Below are 20,479 nucleotides of genomic sequence, written 5' to 3'. Positions count from 1 at the left end.
CAGAGAAGGCCAGTGACACACGTCTTTCCTTATCGGCAAGAGCTGCTGGGACCCAAGCATCTGTGCAAATAGAATTATGATAAAATGTTTATACAAAAGTGAAGTGATAATATTACATTTATGTATTTATTTCAGACAAAACAAATTGATCAAACAGCTTTAATGTCTCAAACACATGGCGGCTGTTTTCCTCGGGGAAATAAGCCGTGTATGGTGTATTCACGGAAGTGTACTCCAAGAGTTCCCAAACAAGAAGCCAAAGAATAATTGTTTTTATCCTGAACAAAATACATGTCTAACCATTAATGTTTCAAATAATGTTTCACAGAAGAAGCACTAACAGTCCCTCACTTAATTCAGGAGATTAAAAAAGATATATCAAAGGTTAAGCATTCCCTTAGGCTCTTGACCCCATTAGTTATTCTTATGGATGAATTTTGCCAAATATCCCAGGAACTTTAGGTCTACTGAACATCTTCTCAGTGGGAATGTGGTAGAATAGTATCCAGTCTCTTTTTCATATTTTCAAATTTCATTTATTATTTCAACAAATATTTATTGAACATTTATCATGGACCAGATGTTTTTCTAGGCACTGGGGAAGCAGCTGGGAACAAAGAGACAAATCCCTGCCCTGAGGGATCTGTCTTGCATTCCAGTGGATGGCAGGGCCCTGAGCACACAGGTGAACTCCCACTTCAAAGGATGAGAACCAGGGAGACGAACACAGCCAGGAATCCTGGGACAGAGGGGCAGTAGTGACTCTAAATAGGATGGCAAAAGAAACATAGAATTATGGAAGGTTTATAGCCTGGTATTTGGTTTGCTAAGGCTGCCGTTCTGCAAAATACCAGAAATGGATTTTTATAAAGGGGGTTTATTTGGTTACAAAGTTACAGTCTTAAGGCCATAAAAGTGTCCAAGGTAACACATCAGTAATCGGGTACCTTCACTGGAGGATGGCCAATGGTGTCCGGAAAACCTCTGTTAGCTGGGAAGGCACATGGCTGGCTTCTGCCTGCTCCCAGGTTGCGTTTCAAAATGGCATTCTCAGAAATGTCTCTCTTAGTTGCAGCTGGGCTGAGTTCCTTCTGTCTGAGCTCTTATAGGGCTCAGGTAAACTAATTCTGCTGCATGGGTGGGGCCACACCTCCAGGGAATTACCCACAGTTGGGTGGGTCACATCTCCGTGGAACCAACCTAATCCAAAGCTTCCAACCTAATCAAAACTAACACATCTGCCACCACAAGATTGCATTAAAGAACATGGTGTTTTGGGGGACATAATGCATCCAAACCAGCATACCTGGTAAGCAAATACTAATATTTAATTTTTTTAAGAAATACGAAGAAGCAGCCTCCTCTATCACCTCTTATTACTCCTCACTTCTCCCCCTCCTCCGGGAAGCACACAGCCTGGAGCTGCCGTGACTCGTTCCCACATATGTTTTTAAAGTTTGTTCAATCATCATTGTATCATCTAAATCACTTTACTGAGATGTAACTCACATACCATACAGTTCACTCATTTAAAGGGTATGATTCAATTATTTTTAACTTATTCAGAGTTGTGCAACCATCACCCCACTTTAATTTTAGAACATTTATGTCACCCTAAGGAACCTCCTGTGTATTAGCAGTTGTCACCCCCAGTCCTCCAACCCCACCCCCACCCCCACCCAGCCCCAGGCAAACATTTATCTACTTTCTGTCTCTATTGATTTGACAATTATGAACATTTTGTATAAATGAAGCTACACATTTTTATGTGTTTATTGGCCATTTGTATATCTTGTTTGGAGAAATATCTATTCAGAACCTTTGCCCATTTTTGATTAGCTCCTTTTTTTATTGCTATGTTTTATGAATTCTTCATGTATTCTAGATACAAATCCCTTATTGGAGATATGATTTGCAAGTATTTTCTCCCATTTTCTTTGTGGTTTTTCACTTTCTTGAGAGTATTGTGTGCAGGACAGAAGTTTTTAATTTTGATGAAGTCCAGTTTACCTATTGTTTCCTTAATTGCTTGTGGTATTTTTAAGATGGTGAATTTTGATGGCATATTTTAAAAGGCTTTGCCTAACCCAAGGTCATGAAGATTTGAGCCTATATTTTCTTCTGTGAGTCTAATAATTCTAGCTCTTAAATTTACATTTATGGCCTATATTTACTAATCTTCTGTGCACGACCTGAGGAAACGTCCAACTTCATTCTTCTGTGTGTGGATATCCAGTTGCTCCAGTGCCATTTGTTGAAGAGACCACTCATTCCTCCACGGAATTGTCCTGGCTCCCTGGCTGAAACTCTCCCATAAACGGGAGGGTTGATTTCTAGACTCTCTCGTCTATGCCACTGATGGATGTGTCTCTCCTTATGCCAGTGTCACAAATGGTAATCACAGTCTTGATTTACTGTAGTTTTGCTGTAAGTTTTGAAATTGGAAACATGCATCCTCTAACTTAGTTCTTTTTCAAGATTGCTTTGCCTCTTATGGGTTCTTTGCATTTCCACAGAAATTTTAGAATCAGCTTGTCAATTTGTGCAAAACAAAGAGACATCTGTCATTTTGAACAATATTGTGTTGAAGCTATAGATCATTTTGGAGAGTGCTGACATCTTAACAATATTAAGTCTTCTGGCCCTTGCACCTGGGATATCTCTCCATTTATTTAAGTGTTTTTTTTTTTCACCAGTGTTTTGTAGTTTTCAGACTTCAAAGATATCTTATACTTCTTTTATTAAATTTATTCTAAGTGTTTTATTCTTTTCAATGCTATTATAAATGGAATTGTTCTTTTAATTTCATTTTTGGATTATTTATGCCACTGAAGAGAAATACCAATGTATTCTGTATATTGATCTTGTGTCTTACAACCTTACTGGACTTGTTTATTAAACTAATTTTTATCTGTGAATTCCTTAAGGTTTTCTATATACGGTACCATCCTATCTGCAAACAGAGTTAGTTTTGTTAAAAAGCTGAGCTGCCAGTCATCAATTAGGGCAAGAAGCCAAACTGAAATTAGCAATTAAGTCTTAATTCACTTAGTGTAACAGTGTAAGCAAGAGGCCAGAGGGCCTCTCCAGCGTTCTGTGTGTGTTCCCCGTGGAGTGGTACCTGGCAAGGGTCAGATGTGTCAGTGTGGGGGGAGTCATCTCACTGCGGGGGGAGCCCGGGAAAGGCTCCGACTGCTTTATGGACCCAGGACCTGGGGGAGGAGTGGGAGTGGGAAAGCGCTGAGCGCTGAGTCAGAGAGGAGGGAAGTGCCCCCTGGCCTCCAGGTATGGAGCATAGGAGTGTCGGCAGGGGCAGTGGTGCCTTAGCCCAGCTGTCCCCATCCTGCCCGATGCACGGAAGCCTCAGAAGGGCAGAGTCCAGACTGGGAGTGCAGCTCTGGGGGAAGCCAAGGGCCGGGGGCTGGATAGTCCTTGACTACTCCCTTCAGAGGCTGCCCTGCACCCTGCACCTGCACCTGCACCTGCACCAAGCCTGGTGTGGGGAGGGCGACTTTCCCCATGAGGCCCGTGGGCAAGGCTTTCCTAACTGCCTGGGCCTGGCCTGAGGGCTCTCACACACAGGATTTTAGCCTGGAGCAGGGCTCCGAGTTTTACCCCATCCACAGCCACCGTGGTCCAGCTTCACTTTCTGAGCTAACCCCGTAGAGGGGTATCCAGGGCTCTCTCGGGACCTCATGTACCCCATTGGCCAAAGCCCCAACCCTCTACTCAGTTAACTTGGCTCCCTTTGGGTGGGTTTTATTCTTTCTTTCAGTCTCCGCACTTTATGGGACAGAGGAAGGAGTCGTGCCCCCTGACGATGGGTCTCTAGGCCCCTGGAAAGCTTCCAAAACTTCCAGGTTTGCTGGAGATCCTGGGATAGCATCATCAGGGCTTTCTTCTCTTTAGGATTTACTGCTTCTCCCTTGGCTGTAACTTGAGAAAAGTCCACAATGGAAAATCCAGCCCTTAAATTTCTACTATTCCAAAGGGAGGCATTGTCACTGTACCAGTTTATCAACATCCAATCACTTAATCACTTTCAATGATTGAACTGAAATTTCCTTTAGGAAAGAGGGGATTTGGAAGTGAAAAGGCGAGGCAGGTTATCACTTGCATTCAAAATGCCTTGGCCCTTCTGTCGTTTTATGTCTGCCTTCTAGTTTCACATCTGCCTCTCTGCACATATGGAAATCTATTTGGGAGGCAGAGAAAAGGCAAGTGCTTCCTTCTCGCAGCAGTCCCTGCGTGCGAGCTGCAGGAAGACGCCTCAGGCAGCAGGAAACACTGACATGGAGGATTTGGCAGTGGCTCTCCGTGTCCCCACAGGAGTTACCCGGCTTGCAGAGCGATACATAAACTGCAAACCTGATGAAACCTGCTAAGGCTCCCCACTGAATCTCCAGCCCCACACCTGGAGAGTTCCGGACAGCACACGCCCACACTGCCCACAGGTGCCCACGGACCCCACTCCGGCCACGCCTCCCGTGCCCACCTCCCAGGCTGCAGCCCTTTTGCTGCTCTCTCCCCTGAGCTTGCAGATCTGCTGCGCCTCACCCATCCCTGTAGTTCAGTTTTGGGGGAGGTTTTCCCGGGGGGCCCATTTCCTAGTGTCTGGCGAGCCCTGCTGCCTCCTTCCTGGGACTCTGCCCTCATCCTCAGGTAACTTTGTCATCTCTGGTTTTGACTCAGTGACAAGAGTCTTCCCACCAGACCACAAAACCAGGAGCATGGAGACGTTCAGTTCTATTTCCCGTGAGCCCCCTGTGCCAAACACGGCTCTTGGTAAACGGCAGGAGCTCAGAACATTTGCAGAAAATAGATGCATTCTGGGGAACACACGCCAGCTCTTGTCTGCCTGCGTGGCTGTCTAGGATCCAAATCCCCGGGCTGTGGCGCTCAGGCTGTGCCCACGGGGGAGGCTGGCAGACAGAGCTGTGCTGGGACGGACAGAGCTGCGCTGGGACACACAGACCACTCCTGCCTTCTCCTCCCTGGAGCAGCCCCTCCCTGCCCCAGGGAGAGTGACAACTTACACAGGGGGAATGTTGCCACACACCCCATTTAGGGTGCCCATTCTTTGGTCTCATTAGGAAAAGCAAGTCCACTTGGCTATTCTGTGACAGGAACTCAATATTTACCTCATTCCATGCATATTATTCTGAAGTCTTTAATTGCATGTCAGGTCGCTGGGTCTGGCATTTGATAAATACATTTTTAAGAATCTTAGAGAAGTCAGAGTAAATAAAACTGGGGTGTTGGGGTATTTCACCAGAAAAACATTTATCCCAGGAAGCTTGGTTGGAGCTCGTGCCCTGCAGGAGAGCATGCCTGGAGAGCACTGTCCCATGAGCTTCCTAAGCCGCTCACCAACACAGGTGTTTCGTGATCACTGCTGCAGTACTGCAGAACCAAGCACAGAAGCCATCCCAAACTTTTTTTTTTTTCCCTTAAGTTTCCTAGAAACCTGGATCTGGTTTCTCACTTGCAATTTGGTTTATACCACACCCCAAGGAGTCTAGGTTTAAAGTGAAATCATCAATCAATTGACTCATTTTGTCTCTCTTCACATAAAACGATGGATTGACTGTTGGCATTCTCAGCTGAATTACCTTATTTTGGGGAGGGACTTCCCGGCTGTTTTGGCACCGTGGGCCCAGCAGAGTGGGATTGTGAGGAGCTGAGAGATGATTATTCCAGGGTCAGATATCAGTGACAGACAGGCGGCCCCAGCAGTCCACTGGGAAGAAAAGGGGGGTGATGTTCCATCACTTACAGGAGACCTGGAACATACAATTCTCAGCAGTAAGGAATCAAGCTGGATACAAAAACCAATGTATTCTTTCAGGCATTCCCGAGCATCACTTTTTAGCTGTCATCCTGCCTGTGATATCTTCAAAAGCAGAAGATTGCTCAATAAAAAGTCTTACGGTGTGATTTTTGCAAAGTGAAGGGTGTCGTCTCCCTCCCCTGGCAGAGCAGCTCGTGGGGAACATGGGTGATGCTGGGAGAAGGCCTCCTCTGCACCGCGGGCCGCTGTTCCTGCACACACGCCGGCTTTGTAACGTTCAACACACGTTCTGCCCACACGATGGGCACCCGTGGGAGGGGCGCTTATCCTTAGGATGCTCCAGGTGTTGGGGGTCCCCTGGCCGGCTCTGTGCTCCATGAGGACGCAGTGAGGCAAATCCCTTCACCTCTGGGGCCAAGGGCAGCCTCCGGGAGCACCTGCACGGGGACCCGGGGAGCTGAGCCCAGCACGCCCATTTCCAGCACGTTTGGGTCAACTGGTTCCAGGACAGGGGGGACGCTCTGTGGGTCCAGGAGGAGGAGAAGGCCACCCCAACCTTCCCTCAGCCCCAAGACCCAAAGCCTTAGGGGAAGGCTTACCCCAATCCTGTAAAAGTGCCTTTCCACCCCAGCTCCCACCTCTGGAGATCTGCTCTTTTGCATGCAAAGATTCCGGGCACTGACTCTGCACTTTTTAGAAGGCAAGGAAGCAGCGTGGTTGTTTTTAGCAATTTACACCTCCTTGTAAATGAATTACAGCCCTAACCCTGGGGCAGCTAAACCTTCAGGTCTGGGGCCTGGTTACCTGGAATCCAGGGCACCCCACCCTAGGGCTGGTCCCCAGCCCAGGTCTCCCGGCCACACCCTCTGGAATCACCACCTGCATTTCATTCAGAAGCTTGAGGCTCCCACCAACTCCCTTTTCTCCCTCCTTATTCCTTCCCTGCTTCTCCTGCCGTCTGGACTAATTCTCCATGTGAGAACTTCGCTCTGGGTCCTCTGTGGAAACGGCTTCCTTAGTCCGGGAGCCGCTGGGCACCACCTTGGGCTCCTCCGCGAACGGCAGTGAGACAGCAGGTAAGGGATAAGCGGGCACCCCTCCTGGGACCCGCCCCCAGCCCAGGCGCTGATTCCCAGGCTCCCGAAAGGGGGCTTCCATAGACCGCGCGGGCGCCACGGGGGCTGCAGCCTCGCTGGGTCTTTTGTACATTTTTTCAGCCTTTCTCATTTCCGCTCGGGAGCGCTCCTGTTGCCATGGAAACAATGGAATCCGAGGGGCCTGCTAAGGTGACCCGGCAGGGGGCCGATCTCGGGCCTGGATGCCTGGATGGTGGGTGGGTGTGGGAGGGAGATGGGGGTCCTGGGCCGCGCTGAGCGACGCCCCCAGGCGTTAGCCCTGACATGTCTGCAGCCTGAGCCTGCACTGGGGCTGCGGAGAAACTTTCTTCACCTTCATCTCCCTGCAGCCCTGAGTGCCCTTAGGCCGCCCTGAACCAGGCTTGCTCCTCTGCTGGGCCCCCGGAGCACGAGGCTGCCATCTCCATGCCCCGTCTCACCTGATGCTGTGGGACACCAGACACACCTCTGGGCCCTCAAACCCTCTCCTTCCTCCTGCCCCTCCACGGATGCCCCTCCTCTGCTCTCCCCCACCGCCTCCTCCCCCAGCCCCTGGCTCTCCCCTCCCCGTCCTTCCCCTCATCCCTCCCGTCCCTGCTCTCCGCCCCTCTGATCTGCTCCACTCTACCACCCTTCTCTACCCCTCCTCTCCTCCCCCTCCATCTCCCCCGCACTCCACTCTCCCACCACCCTGGCCCTCCCTGGTGGTCCGGCTCCAATCCTCAGCGCAGCCCCTCGGGGCATCTCGGCCTCGCATGCCCCCGTCTGAGGTCCTGAGGCCAGCCCGGTGACCACACGGTGAGGCCCTCTCCAAGCAGGCTTCCGAGGGCCCGTCCAGGACAGATGTGTCTCCCAGACCCCAGGGGCCCCGCCGCCAGGTCTGCCCACCACACACCTGCCAGGTCTCCGGGATTCGTCTCCCAAACAGGCTCCTGGAACGCAAAGATGCACCTGCTCCTCTGCTTCCCCTCAGTGTCCGGGGAGTGGGCATTCCTGGCTCCCTGGGGCCTCTGGCTTCTCCCTGACCACAGGTGTCCAGTCTCTCCGGGACCCCCAGGCCCATCCTGCAGGGATCCTGCTCCTATGGACATCAGTGCCCTGCAGGGCAGCTGCATCAGGGCAGCAGCTGGGAAGCCGCCTGTGTGCTTGGACTCCTCCCTACTCAGGCACCTCTGTGCTCGGGCTCCTCCCTGCTGGGGCTCCTCCCTCCTGTGGCTTCTCCCCGCTGGGGCTCCTCCCTGCCAGGGCTCCTCCCTTCTCCAGCGTCTCCCTGCTCGGGCTCCTGTAATATGGCTGCTTCTTCCCTGGAGCCCTCCCAATCCCCTAGGACCCCAGGCCACCACACACCTGGGCACCCGCAGCCCACCCTCGCTGACCCCCTGGAGGGCTGCTCTTCTCACCAGGGAAAGCTCCTGCCTCTGACTCCCAGCAGCATCAAATGAGGGCGGTCAGCCGCCTCCCGTGGCCCTGTGGCCTCCAGGTGGGGAGGGGCTGCTCCTCTCAGAGCTGGACGCTCATGGGAACCATGTGAGAGGGCGGCTGGGGGCACCAACCTCCCGCTGGCAGCTGGACACCTTCCCAGAAACATGGAGACCCATCTTCCTGGACTTTTGTGCCTAAGTATGAAGCACATTGCAGGGTAATTTTAGGGATGACAAAGGATGCATACGTGTGTGTGGGAGTGTGTATATGGGAGGGAGAGGGAGGGGAGGGAGCGAGCAGAGAGAGCACGTGCCCACGTGTGTGTGTCAGGGTGTGGTTGTAAATAGATAGAGGGGGGTAGAGGGGGCTGGAGGAGAGCAAGAGCTCGTGCCACATGTTGGCACTTGGGGGAGGGCTTTCATACCCTACAGCCTTTATCATCTGTTCCCCCGAGGCCCGAGGTCTGTGTGACATGTGGGCATCACACGTGAAATCAGATCCAATGCACCCAGCGCACCCACAGCACGGAAGGGTCTGCAGGGCGAAGCCAGCGCTGGCCGGAGGGGGGCGGGGTGCTTCCGGCTGCCTGGCCACGCCCCTCTCCGTGCCAGGTGTCTGTCCACAGCGATGACCTCCCATGCTACCCATTCGCAGACCCCGTGGGAAGGACGCCAAGTCTCAGCAGAGCCCCGAGCCTGTTCCTAGGACCACCCCCGGCACTGAGACGCCTGGGAGGACTGAGCCCCTTCCTGCTGATGCCAGGAAGAGAGGACACATACCCTGTGCCCTCCGAGAAGGAGGTCCTCAGGCTGCCTTCTGACTGCTGGACTGAGGAGCAGGACTAGAGCGAGTAAGGGGAGTCGGGAGCCCCAGGCGCTTGCTGAGTAAGGGGCGAGGGCAGGGCGAATCCACCTTTAGAAGCTTCAGGAAAGCACAGCTACTGCTTGTTCCTCCTCCTTCCGCTGCCCCTTCACCTTCTGAGCTTGGCTTTTCCCTTCCACCTGCAGCTCTGTGGCCTTCCTCCCTCCCCTCAAGGAGACAGAGTACAGCCGACTTCATGCCTGAAACCCAGAGCCTCGAGAACCAGCCTGTGGAGCCTCTGAACAGAAATGCTGCCCAGATCACCAGCTGACACCCCCACTCACGTGAGAAAGGGGACTGACGGAACGCAGGGCGGACGAGGTTGAGCAGGCTGGCAGGGAAGGGGGCCGACTGGGAACGCCCCCACAGGCTGCCCATGCAAGGGAGAGTAAACATCCAGGCCAAGAAAGGGAGAGCGAACCCAACGTTCCTGATCAGGACGGTGCCTGGGGGATCTGTAGCCACAGGACTCATCTGCAGCCCTTCTCCACCCTGGCTGGCTGGGATCTGGATGAGTCAGACCAGCAAGCTGTTTACCAGACAGAGAAGCTGGCAAACACCCTCCCCAGCTCCCTGGGCAGCTTAGCAAACAGGTGAGTCATTTGCTTTGAGGTTGTGGATTTGGATGAACACACAAACTGTGGCCTTGGCAACATGTGCTGACTGCATTTGCCTGAATCTTCAGGAGGGACATTGCACAGAGCCCCACGGTGGGCTCAGGGCTGGCCGACCAGCCCCCCGAGGCTGGAGTTCCCCCGAAACCTCCCCCGCCCTGCTTCTCTGACTCCCTCCTTCTTTCCTCTTGCCTCCTTCCTTCCCTCTCCCCACTGCCCCCAGGACAAAATTTACCAAAAGCATTCTCTGCATGTCAAACATTTGGGGGATATTATTTAAATGGCAAGCTGTTTATCCAAAGACCTGATTCCCTGCCTCTTTCAGCTTTAATCAAAAGCATTTATCAACAAGCTGGTGATTGCCACAAAAGTCCTATATATGAAGCGAGTACAACAAAGAACAATCAGCTCAACATATAATTGGGAAATAGTTTTCTTTTGGACTTTCAGATGGGATTGGGTATGCAGTTTAATAGAAGATTATGGGCTGCATTATCCGTTGAATACACAAATATTTGCCTTCTGTATTCAGAGGGCACAGTGGGGAGTTGTTTTTCAACCTTGTGTCTTACAGCAATCCAGTTAAGATTCAGAGCCAAGCGATACATAAGCCAATTAATTCTGGACACATTTAAAAAACAAATACCAGCCGACCACCTGTTTTCTAGTGACAGCTTTATACCATTTCACTGGTTTATAAATAGGCTGGCAAAGCATCTCCCAGTTTCTTCACAGGACTGAGCAAAGCCAAGTAATTATTTCATCTAGTCCAGCACGATCGCTAGACCAGCTGCTCACTCAGGCCTGTCAGCACTTGGCGATGACTGTCTTTTAAAGCTTTGCCAGTTTGGGAGAAGCTCCCAGAATCACATCCTCTTGGTGAACAGAGGGAATGTTTACAGTTAAAAAAAAAATCAGAATCAACACTCCTTAAGGAGAAAAAAAAAGCCCAACCAGCCTGTATCATCTGTGGTAGAAGTCCCAGTGAAGCTGGAGCTCAAGGCTTTAGAAACAGCGCTTTATTAATGCAGTCCCACTCGCGACGTCTCACAAAGCAGATGGCTGCATTCAGTGTTTACCCAGAAGGATGATTTCTGTCATCAAGATATAGACGAAAACTTTGAACATCAATAGCAGTTGCTACTGAGGCAATTAACCATGCCAAAAGACAAAAGATCTATTCTAGGACAGATTAGTTACCCATAACGGATCATGAACCTCGGTCAGAGAAGATCCATGATTGCCTCGAGATGGTTCTTGGTAGAAGCAGACAGGAGGAGCTGACTCCCAGGGTTGTCTCACACCGAATGGGGAGCCCTCGGCGGAGCCGCAAACATTACAACCAAAGACGCGTTAAATGCTTCCTCTCCTCCATGTGCCTTTAATCGAAAGTCACGCGGTCTCGGGTGCGGATCCCAGGCTTGAGGTGTCCATGTGCCCTCTGAAGGGTCAGCACTGGCAGTGTCTCAACAGAAGCATTCCACCAAGATTTGAAGCCCGATCCTGGCGAGTCGATTCCTCTGCCTTGTTTGCATGGAGCTCCACGGGAAATGGAGACACACACAGTGCTCCCGCCTGCAGAGAAGCTGGAGCGGGGCCCGTGGCATTGTTTGATCCAAACCTTCCACTCCTATGAGGTCCCTTCCAAGCTTTTGTCAAGGAGCTACCTGAGTCTGGTCTCCAGGTGAGGACAGCAGGCTCCAGCAGAGCTGAGCAGCCTCTGGGAACCCCAAGCCACCAGCGTTCCCTTCAGCTCTCAGCAGAGGTTGATGGTGCAGGTAACTGTCATCCTCCAGTCCTTTTAGTGCAACTGGTGGCGTTTGTGGAAGAGGGTACAGGGTGAATCTGGGTGTATTTTGAACTTGAACAGTAGGCCCAAATCGTCTTATATTTAGCATTTAATTTGTTAAGGAAAAGGCAAACGAAAATACCTTCACCTCTCACCACCCCTTAACTTGCAGAATCTCAGCGATCCCATCGTGTAATAGCATAGATGTTCTGTGAAAAAAATGATGGCCAGTTGATCTGAGTCAATGGTTTTATAAATTTGGCACTTCTGCTCCTGGATTCAATCACCTTGTACATAACGGGCATTAGAGTGTAGCTGTTCACCTCTTTATTCTAAAGAGGCAAGGGGGGTACTCTCCTCCTAAATATGATTGCATCATAAATATATCTGCAGAAGGCCCATAAAGGGGGTTTTCCATGCTTTACACAATTCTAGAAGGTGCTTCTTCATTCTAATTCCAGTAAGTATTGAAAATACGTTTCATTCCTCCTAAATGCAAAATAAATCAAGACTAATCAAAGTTCTCACGTAAAGCTCCATCTGTCGATCGTATCTCAGAAATTAATCTAGGATTTCACCTGGCTTGACCAGTGCTGGTGACATGCAAAGGCCCTGGCTGGGACCTGCTCACAGGGCCATCTCCAGGCATCAGTGAGGCTGCCATCCCAAGCCACCCGAAGGTCCCACTGGCACGACACAGCCAGGGTCCACTCGTTCTCCCAGCGGGTCCACCGTGGGCCAGGGGGGCTTATCCTCTGGGTTGATCTTGCTCAGAGCCTTGGGCTGAGGGAAGCCCAAACTTCACACTTCCCAAAGCACAGAAAGGAAAAGGGGAATGTGGAAAATTGGCCACTGGCTCTTAAAACATGACAAACACCATTTCCGCTCACCTCTCATTGGTCAACGCAATTCTCAAGACCATGCTTGGTGTCTTCAGGGGTGGGGTTCACATTCTACCTCATACCCAGAAGTTAGAGAGCTGGAAATATTTGGTGACCTGCAAGTCACTGCCATACCCCATAAAAGCAACTCTAGAAAGCTGGTGATGATGGAGGTTAAACAAAGACTCTTCTAAGTGTATGAGAGCAGCTCACAAGGGTTAAGCCACAGAGGGTAAACTGAGGTGCATACTTCCTATGGATGGTTTTAGCCTCCTGGGGTACACCCTGTCACTGCTTGAAAGGGAGTGGATGGGAGGGAGGGCTGCAGCAGGTCATAGCCCCATAATGTGGATACAATTCTCTTGAAAGCCCACCCCAAATAGCCCCTGCTCTAGGAAGCCTTGTCATGACTACCCACAGTGTGCTGTGACAGCCCTGAGGCTTTGCACCCCCTTTGTTTAAGGCAATTCTGGGACATGTCCTCTCCCCTGTGTGATGTCTGGGCTGCATCTCCAGGCCCAGAGTTCCTCATGGAAACAACTCTGGTCAATTACCAGTGACACGTTGGCCAGTGTGGGATGCTGGGCACAAGGGTCCTCACAGGTCCTGCCTGCACCCCACTTTTACAGCATATTCTGACAGCTACAGTCTGTATTACCTGCAGTGACATGCCTGGGCTAATTCTCTTTCCTGACTTTCAAAGTAAACTAAAACACAGATCATCCTGCCCCCAGGTTCTCTTTGCTTTCATAAGGCACAGACTTTTATTTCTTAAGAAGGAGCAAAGCACCGCAATGACAGCTCATGCTTTATCACACTTCTGGTCATGTGCTTGATTCTAGGAGTCTTTCCCACAGCATCCCTCCCGACAGGAGCTCCTGGGATTATTGAGTGAAGGCTGAAGAAGAACCACACAGTTTCAGAATTGGAGGACACCAAACCCTTCATATTGCCCTCCAGGACACCAAGGGCCTGGGAAGTTGAATCTTGCCCCACATGACCCAGTAAGTCAGTCGCAGAAGCGGGACTAGAACTCCGGGGCCCCAGTGTGTGGGCCATTGATCCTCCAAGGACGTCGTGAGTGCCTCTTCCCCATCCTGACTCAGCAGTCTCTCGAGGTGACTTCTGGCAAATGTGTTTGCAGTAGCCCTGGAACGGGGTCAGTCCCTGCCTGCACCCTGCTCCCCCCCAGAGCAGCCCCACCAGGCTGCACCCCAGCACCAGTGGGTGATGCCCGAGGTGCACACAGGGTGGGGTGGTTCCCCCAGTTTCTACTTTCATTGATCCTGTGGGACTTCATTTTCACAGAGCAATGAGCAGGGTGTTGGGGGATGTGGCAGGTGACTGACGGCCCAATGCAGAACAGTTCCCAGAGGTGTCGGGGGGCCGATGGGCTGGACCCTCTCCACATGACTGTGAAGGTCCCTGTGTTAGATTTCTGAGCTGCCACTACAAGTGACCATAAAACTAGCTTTAAACAGCATAAATATATTTTCCTACAGTTCTGAAGGCCAGAAGCCTGAAGTCGGGGTGTGGACAGAGGTGGCTCCCTCTGGAGGCTCTGAGGGAGACCCCTTCCTCCTGTCTTCCAGCCTGGGGGTGGGAGGCTCTGAGGGAGACCCCTTCCTCGTGTCTTCCAGCTTGGGGGTGTCTGGCTCTCCCTGGCACTCCCTGACTGGTGGCTGCCAAGAAATCTCTGCCTCAGCTTCACACGGCCCTCTGGCCTGTGTCTCTCGGTCTCAAATCTCCTTTTTTCTTTCATCAGGACCCTGGTCACTGAATTGAGGCCCCACCTAAATCCAGGGAATCTCATCTTGAGACCCATAAATTCATGACTTCCACAAAAACCATGTCTCCAAGAAAGGTCTCATTCATGGGTTCTGGGGATTAGCACTTGGGCATACTTTTGGGATTTCACCATTCCACCATGACAGTATCTGTCCTGATTTCTGAAGATGGCTGGGAACCGAAAGGGACACCCCAAGGCAGAGGATACAGGATTGAGGCTGGGGAGAGGCTGATGATTTTGTATATCGTGCTGTGACTAAAGTCAGCTCCAAGGGCTGTAGAGTGGCAGGTGGTGTGGGGGTGGCGTGGTGGGAGAGGAAGCTGCAGGTGCCCCTCTGAGAGCCCAAGTCGGTGCAAGCGTTGTGGATGACGGAAGCAAAGAGAAGAAAGCCTGACCTTCCGGAATGTGCCTTGCAACGTACAATGTCTGCTAAGGAATTGCCTTCCTTGGATCTAAATTGCTCAGCGCTCTGCCCAGCATTTGAATACCAACTACCTTATTCCAATGGGTGAATGAATAACTGAATAAATGAATTGCATCAATAATTTAGACCCCTAGGATTTCAGTCTTCCATTTAAATAGCATTTGTTAAATTTTAAAATGAGAGCAAAACAGGAGAAATGAGACAATTTCTCTGCTCTAATCACAAACTCACATTCCTCTGTATCACCTCATATCACAATATGAAATGTGTTCTGGTTTTGAAAAATCAAATAATGCAGTCAGGTTCTTAGCCTCAGAATTAAGCATCTGGGGAGGAAAATGAGGCTAGAATGTTAAAAGTCAAGTGCAGAGAATGATAGAAGTTTAAACTGGTGGCACGGTTTCTAGTTGTGAATCTTCCATGGCCAAGCTCAGTGATTGTATGTGTCAGTTCCATCTCTGCTCTCAGGGTCCTCATTGATAAAGCATGCATTAGCATTTGGAACTAAATTACATTTATCGAGGGCCTTTGAGATTGAAAAGAGACCCCCATTCTCAAGCACATGAGAAATTGAGAGTGCTCAATGAAAAAGCTGTCTTTAATAAAGAGTAAAGGAAGAAACAGAACAAATATGGATGGAGCACTTACTGTTATAAGTCATTATAATACATGATTTACTGTGCATTTCCATCCCTAAAATCACTTTCACATTTTTGTTAGCTAATAGCATTTTGTGATTTGTCTGTTTCTCCCTTTGCCTCTGTCAAGTTGTACTTCATGTATTTTGAAGCTCTTTTAGTAGACACATATGCATTTAAATTGTTATGTATTCCTAATGTACTGATCTTTTTAATATTATGAAATATTCTTCAATGTTAGTTATGTTTCTTGTTTAAATCTATTTTGTATGATACTAATAAAGCCACTTCTGCTTTCCTATGATTAGTGTTTGTATAGTGTATATCTTTTCATCATTTGCTTTTATCCTAATCATGTCTTTGTTTTAAAAATGCATTTTTTTTGATGAGAGCATATGGCTGGGTCTTTTTTTTTTACTCCAGTCTGACAATCTCTGCCTTTCATTTGGAGTTTTAGTTTATTTATGTTTAATACAATTATTGACATCGTTCGAGTTAGCTATGCCAATTTGTTATTTGTTTTGTATTTTCTCATCTATTTTTTGCTCCTCTATTCCTCTTCTCCTGTTTGATTTTGGGCTAATTTAGTAATGTTTTAGTATTCCATTTAGATTACTCTAATCATCTATGAACTATTGCTGTGCACTATTGTTTAGTGGTTTCCATGGCTATAATATGCATCTTATACTTATCACAACAGTTAAAATGTTACTGCTTTGTGTGAAATACAGGAAGCCAGCCAACTGCATAGTTCCTTTTGCCTGTCTGCTGTCCTTTGTAATCTAGGTGTCATATAAATTACATCAGCAAACATTTACAATCCCACAATTTTCTGTTAATTTTGTGTTTGCTTAAAAAACTCCTGTTTACCCACAAAATTACTGTATCTGTTGCTCTTTAACATCCATCTGGTGTCACTTCCTTTCAGCTTGAAGGTCTTCCTTCTGCAGTCTGCTGGTGATAAATTCTCTCAGGGTTTTTTACCTAAAATGTCTTTATTTCTTCTCTATTTTTGAAGGATCATGTCACTGAATATGGAATTCTGGTTTTACCTACTTTATTTTTTCTTTCAGCACTGTTACAGTTTGCTAATGCTGCAGTTTCGCAAAACACCAGAAATGATTGGTTTTTATAAAGGGGGCTTATTTGGTTACACAGTTACAGTCTTAAGGCCATAAAGTGTCCTAGGTAAGGCATCAACAATCGGGTACCTTCACTGGAGAAAGGCCATTGGCATCCGGAAAACCTCTGTTAGCTGGAGAGGCACATGGCTGGCATCTGTTTGCTCCCAGGTTGCATTTCAAAATGGTGTTCTCCAAAATGTTGCTCTTGGGGCATTTTGTTTTGCCCTCTCTTATCTGCAGCTAAGAGCTCCTTCTTTCTGAGCTTTTATAGGGCTCCAGTGAACTAAGCAAGGCCCACGCTGAATGGGTGGGGTCACACCTCCATGGCAATTATCTAATCAGAGTCATCACCTACAGCTGGGTGGGTCACATCTCCATGGAAAAACTTAATGCAAAGGTTCCAACTTAATCAACACAAATACATCTGCCCCCACAAGATTGCATTAAAGAATATGGCTTTTGGCAGAACATAATATATCCAAACGAGCACAAGCATGTTAATGATGTCATTCCGTTGTCTCCTGGCTTCCCCGTCCCTGAAGCCCACCTTCACTCCTACAGTGTTTTCCTCACATGTGCGGCGCTGTTTTCTGTGGCTACTTTCGAGGTTCCTCCTTATCTGTGTACTGTACCTGTCTGACCATGCTGTGCCTGGTGTAGTTTTCTCTGTATTTACCCTTCTCGGGATTCATTGATCTGTAAGTTAATGTTCTCCACCAACTTTGGGGAGTTTGGAGGTATTATTTATTCAAATATATTCTTTCTGCCTCATTCTTTCTCTTTCCTTGTCCTGGAACTCCAGTTATGTCCATGCTAGTAGGCTTGGTCTTTCTGCATAAGTCTTTGGGACTCTGTCTTCTAAGCTCTTTTCCTTCTCTTCATTCTTCAGATTGCATCATTTCTGTTGAGAGTGCAGTGATCATTTATGGAGATTAAGAACAGGGCTGTGGGAAAGGCCCCGAGTGAGATAGCGGACAAGCTGGGATTCGGACAGCCCCCCACCCCACCCCACCCCTACCCCGCCAGTGGCCTTCTCTGCTGGCCACATACCCAGGAACACTTCATTTCAGAGCCCTTCACAGGGAGCAGTGCTGTCTTCCTTATTTTAAAAATTAAAAGCAAGCTAGTACTTAAAGTTTCTCTTAAGGGCACACGTTTGTGTAGTTTTTGTCTGGGCAGAAAAAGTTCCAGAGTTGTAGCTAGGGAGGCCTTTGTGCCCTGTTCCCTGCTGTTCAGGACTGGGGAGGGGATCAGGGGCTGAGTGAGGGACCTCTGGAGGCTCCAGGGGAAAGTGAGGATGACCAGCTTCTCACAACACTAGACCTCACAGTCCATGGACAGACGGCATCTATGTCCTGCTCAAACGGGGGTGTCCGAGGCTGTGGCTTCCAGCTGTTTCTATTGGGAGCAGGAGGGTCCCCCTGAGCTCAGACTCGGCTTTCAGCCTGGGGGGTGCTGTTCATGGCTTATGCAGACCTGGCTGGGGCTCCTCGGGCCAGGAGAGTCGAGGCACCGGGACGCCCTAATTATTCTGCTCACCCTGGTCTTGCTACACAAAACAGCACAGCACTCCCCACCCGGGGTTCCCACCCTGTGCCGACCCCCAGGCAGGGCAGCAGGAGGGTCCAGTCATCACTGTTAGCTCTGCAGATGGATCTGTCACCATCGTTAGCTTATCTCAGGGTTTATTCCCCGCTGGGATGGGTCAGACTCTGTCTTTCCAATGTCCAGCTGTCCTTCCGTGAGCTGCTCGCCACCTTCACCAAAGCAGCCTCCCTGCTTTTCAAAGAGCAAAGCCCTCTGAGGTCCGATTTTCTCTCTTCAGACTATTCCAGTGACCCAGCTTTCTTCCTGCAAAACTGACAATCATTGCTTGAACCATCACTTTCTCGATAAGGCAGGCTTCATTTACTCCCTCTTTATAGAATAATATTCCAAGTCTTTTAAAAAATTATTTGAGAACCACCACTCTCATCAAAGGGACAAAGATAAATCACGTTCTCTCTTCTTGTCTTCTTGCAGGAAGGAGCCCTAGAGGAGGCAACAACTGTTTTCAAGGAGAGTTTGGGAGACTGTGTGGAGAGGTTCAAGGGGCTTTGGGAACAGGCTAGTGATGGGGAGACCCTGAGGAGGAAGGGTCTAGACGAGCCACGGGCCTGGGGAAGGAAGCGGGGACTGTGGGGAGGGGGCGGATTGGGTGGGAGTCCAGGACACACCGCAGGGTGCAGAGTCACAAGGCCAGCCCCCAGTGCAGTGGCAGACTCTGCCCTCCTGCAGGGGCCGCAGGGTGTGTTCACGCGGAGCACGGAGGCTGGGGCCAGGCGGAGTTTCCACGAGGAGGACTGGTTCCTTGACTCTGTGCTTGGAATTCATCTTTGGTCTGCGTGTGGTTGGGAAGGGTCTTCCCTTTGAAGGGTTGGACAGGACGTGGCCCCCTGCCTCTCTGTTCATCCCCCCCCCACACCCCAGTTCCTTCACAGCCGTGGAGCCAGGTACGGTCCCAGTGTGGGATCTGGCCCCTCTGCCTCTCCTGCCCACTGGCCACGGGCCATCCTTTCTCCCGTGGCTCTGCTCCCTCAGCCGCCATGACCCTGAGGTGTTTCACCTCCTGCCTGACACACTGCTCGGTGGGTCAGAACCTCTGTCAGGGCCCAGCGTCCTCACCAGCCCTGGCTGCTGCATTCCCAGCCTCTCGACATCCCACTGTCTGCATTCCCACTCCCTGCTGTGGCCAGACTCCGTGGGCGGGTCCCTGACAGCTGCCATGGAAGGCCAGGTCCAGGGCAGAGCAAAAGGTCAACTAGGGTGCAACCCATCCTGCTCCCACCAACCTCCCCCAAAGTCCTCACCGTCGCCCGTGGGAGGGATCTTATGCAACTCTGTACCTGTCACCTGCAGCTGTAGCACATTGTGTCATCAGGCATCAAGAACCATTATGTTTTCTTAATCTAGGTTTTGTTAAATATTTAGGCCAGTTCTTACGTTCAAAAAATCAAGAGTTCTGGCCACTGTGGCAGGCTCATTTCAACCTCTGTTTGAAAATGAAGCTGCCAGCTGGTCTTGAGTTGCATGTGGTCATAATTCCGGGCAAGTCAGAATAAATGTTATGAGAACATGAAAAGCTGTGACTGCCCCATTGGCAGATTGTGCAAAGCATCCTCGTTACCTGGAAGATGAACAGGAGCTTCACACCTGCCTGCCAGGGCTGCTGGGGATGAATACCACCCACCGGTGGCTGAAGCAACGGGGATTTAGCATCTCAGGGTTCTGGAGGCTACGAGTCCAAGATCAAGGCCTGTCAGGCCAGGCTTCCTCCCGGAGCCTGCAGTGCTCTGGTGCTGGCTGGCTGCAATCTGTGGTTCCTTGGCTTGCAGCTCTGCCGCTGACATGTGGTGATCTGCCTCATCTCTTCTCTGGCTTCTACTAACTTCTATTGACTGACCGGGTCCAGATTTTCTCTGCTAATAAAGTCTACACCATATTGGACCAAGGCCTGCTGTCATTCAGCTTGGCTTCACCTTAATTGATAATAGCATCTTAAAGCTCCCATTTACAGATGGACTCACCTCCTTAAGATCAGGAGTTAGGACCTGAGCTTGTCTCCAACAGTCTGCCCGCCCTATGGAGCAAAAGGCCATGTTCTTCCTACATGAAAAATACATTCACTCCATCCCCAACATCCCTAAAACCTTAAGCCATTCCAGTGTCAACTGTTAAGTCCAAAGTCTCATCAAAATCAGTTATGGGTGTGGTCCGTCTTCAGGCAAAATTCCTTTCTGGACCTGTGCAAACCAGAAATCAAGTTATCTGCCTCCAAAATACAATGGAACAGAATAGAACAGACATTCCTAATTCAGAAGGGAGAAAATGGAAAGCAAAGAGGGTTCACAGTTCCCAAGCAAGTCTAAAACTGAGCAGGGCAAATCCTGTTAGATTCCAAGATCTGAGCATCATCTGTGGATCTGTTTTGTCCTCCTGCCTGCCGTGTCTGCAGCCCCCTGCTTTCCATGTGCTTGGGCAATAGCCAGGTT

General features: G+C 49.8%; 1 long non-coding RNA gene across 1 annotated transcript; it reads right to left on the bottom strand.

Moving 5' to 3' along the window:
- Positions 1-582: 582 nt before the first annotated feature.
- Positions 583-9,684, bottom strand: LOC119510944. The gene is made up of 3 exons (XR_005212077.1): positions 9,474-9,684; positions 5,613-5,740; positions 583-764 (listed from the first exon to the last, which is right to left on the bottom strand). It is a non-coding gene; the product is annotated as an uncharacterized LOC119510944 (long non-coding RNA).
- Positions 9,685-20,479: the final 10,795 nt, after the last annotated feature.

This window comes from Choloepus didactylus, chromosome 15 (assembly GCF_015220235.1).
Source record: "Choloepus didactylus isolate mChoDid1 chromosome 15, mChoDid1.pri, whole genome shotgun sequence".
Classification (NCBI taxonomy): Eukaryota; Metazoa; Chordata; class Mammalia; order Pilosa; family Megalonychidae; genus Choloepus; species Choloepus didactylus.
The sequence above is the reverse complement of the archived record's forward strand: the minus strand, read 5'-3'. Positions and strand labels throughout refer to the sequence as shown.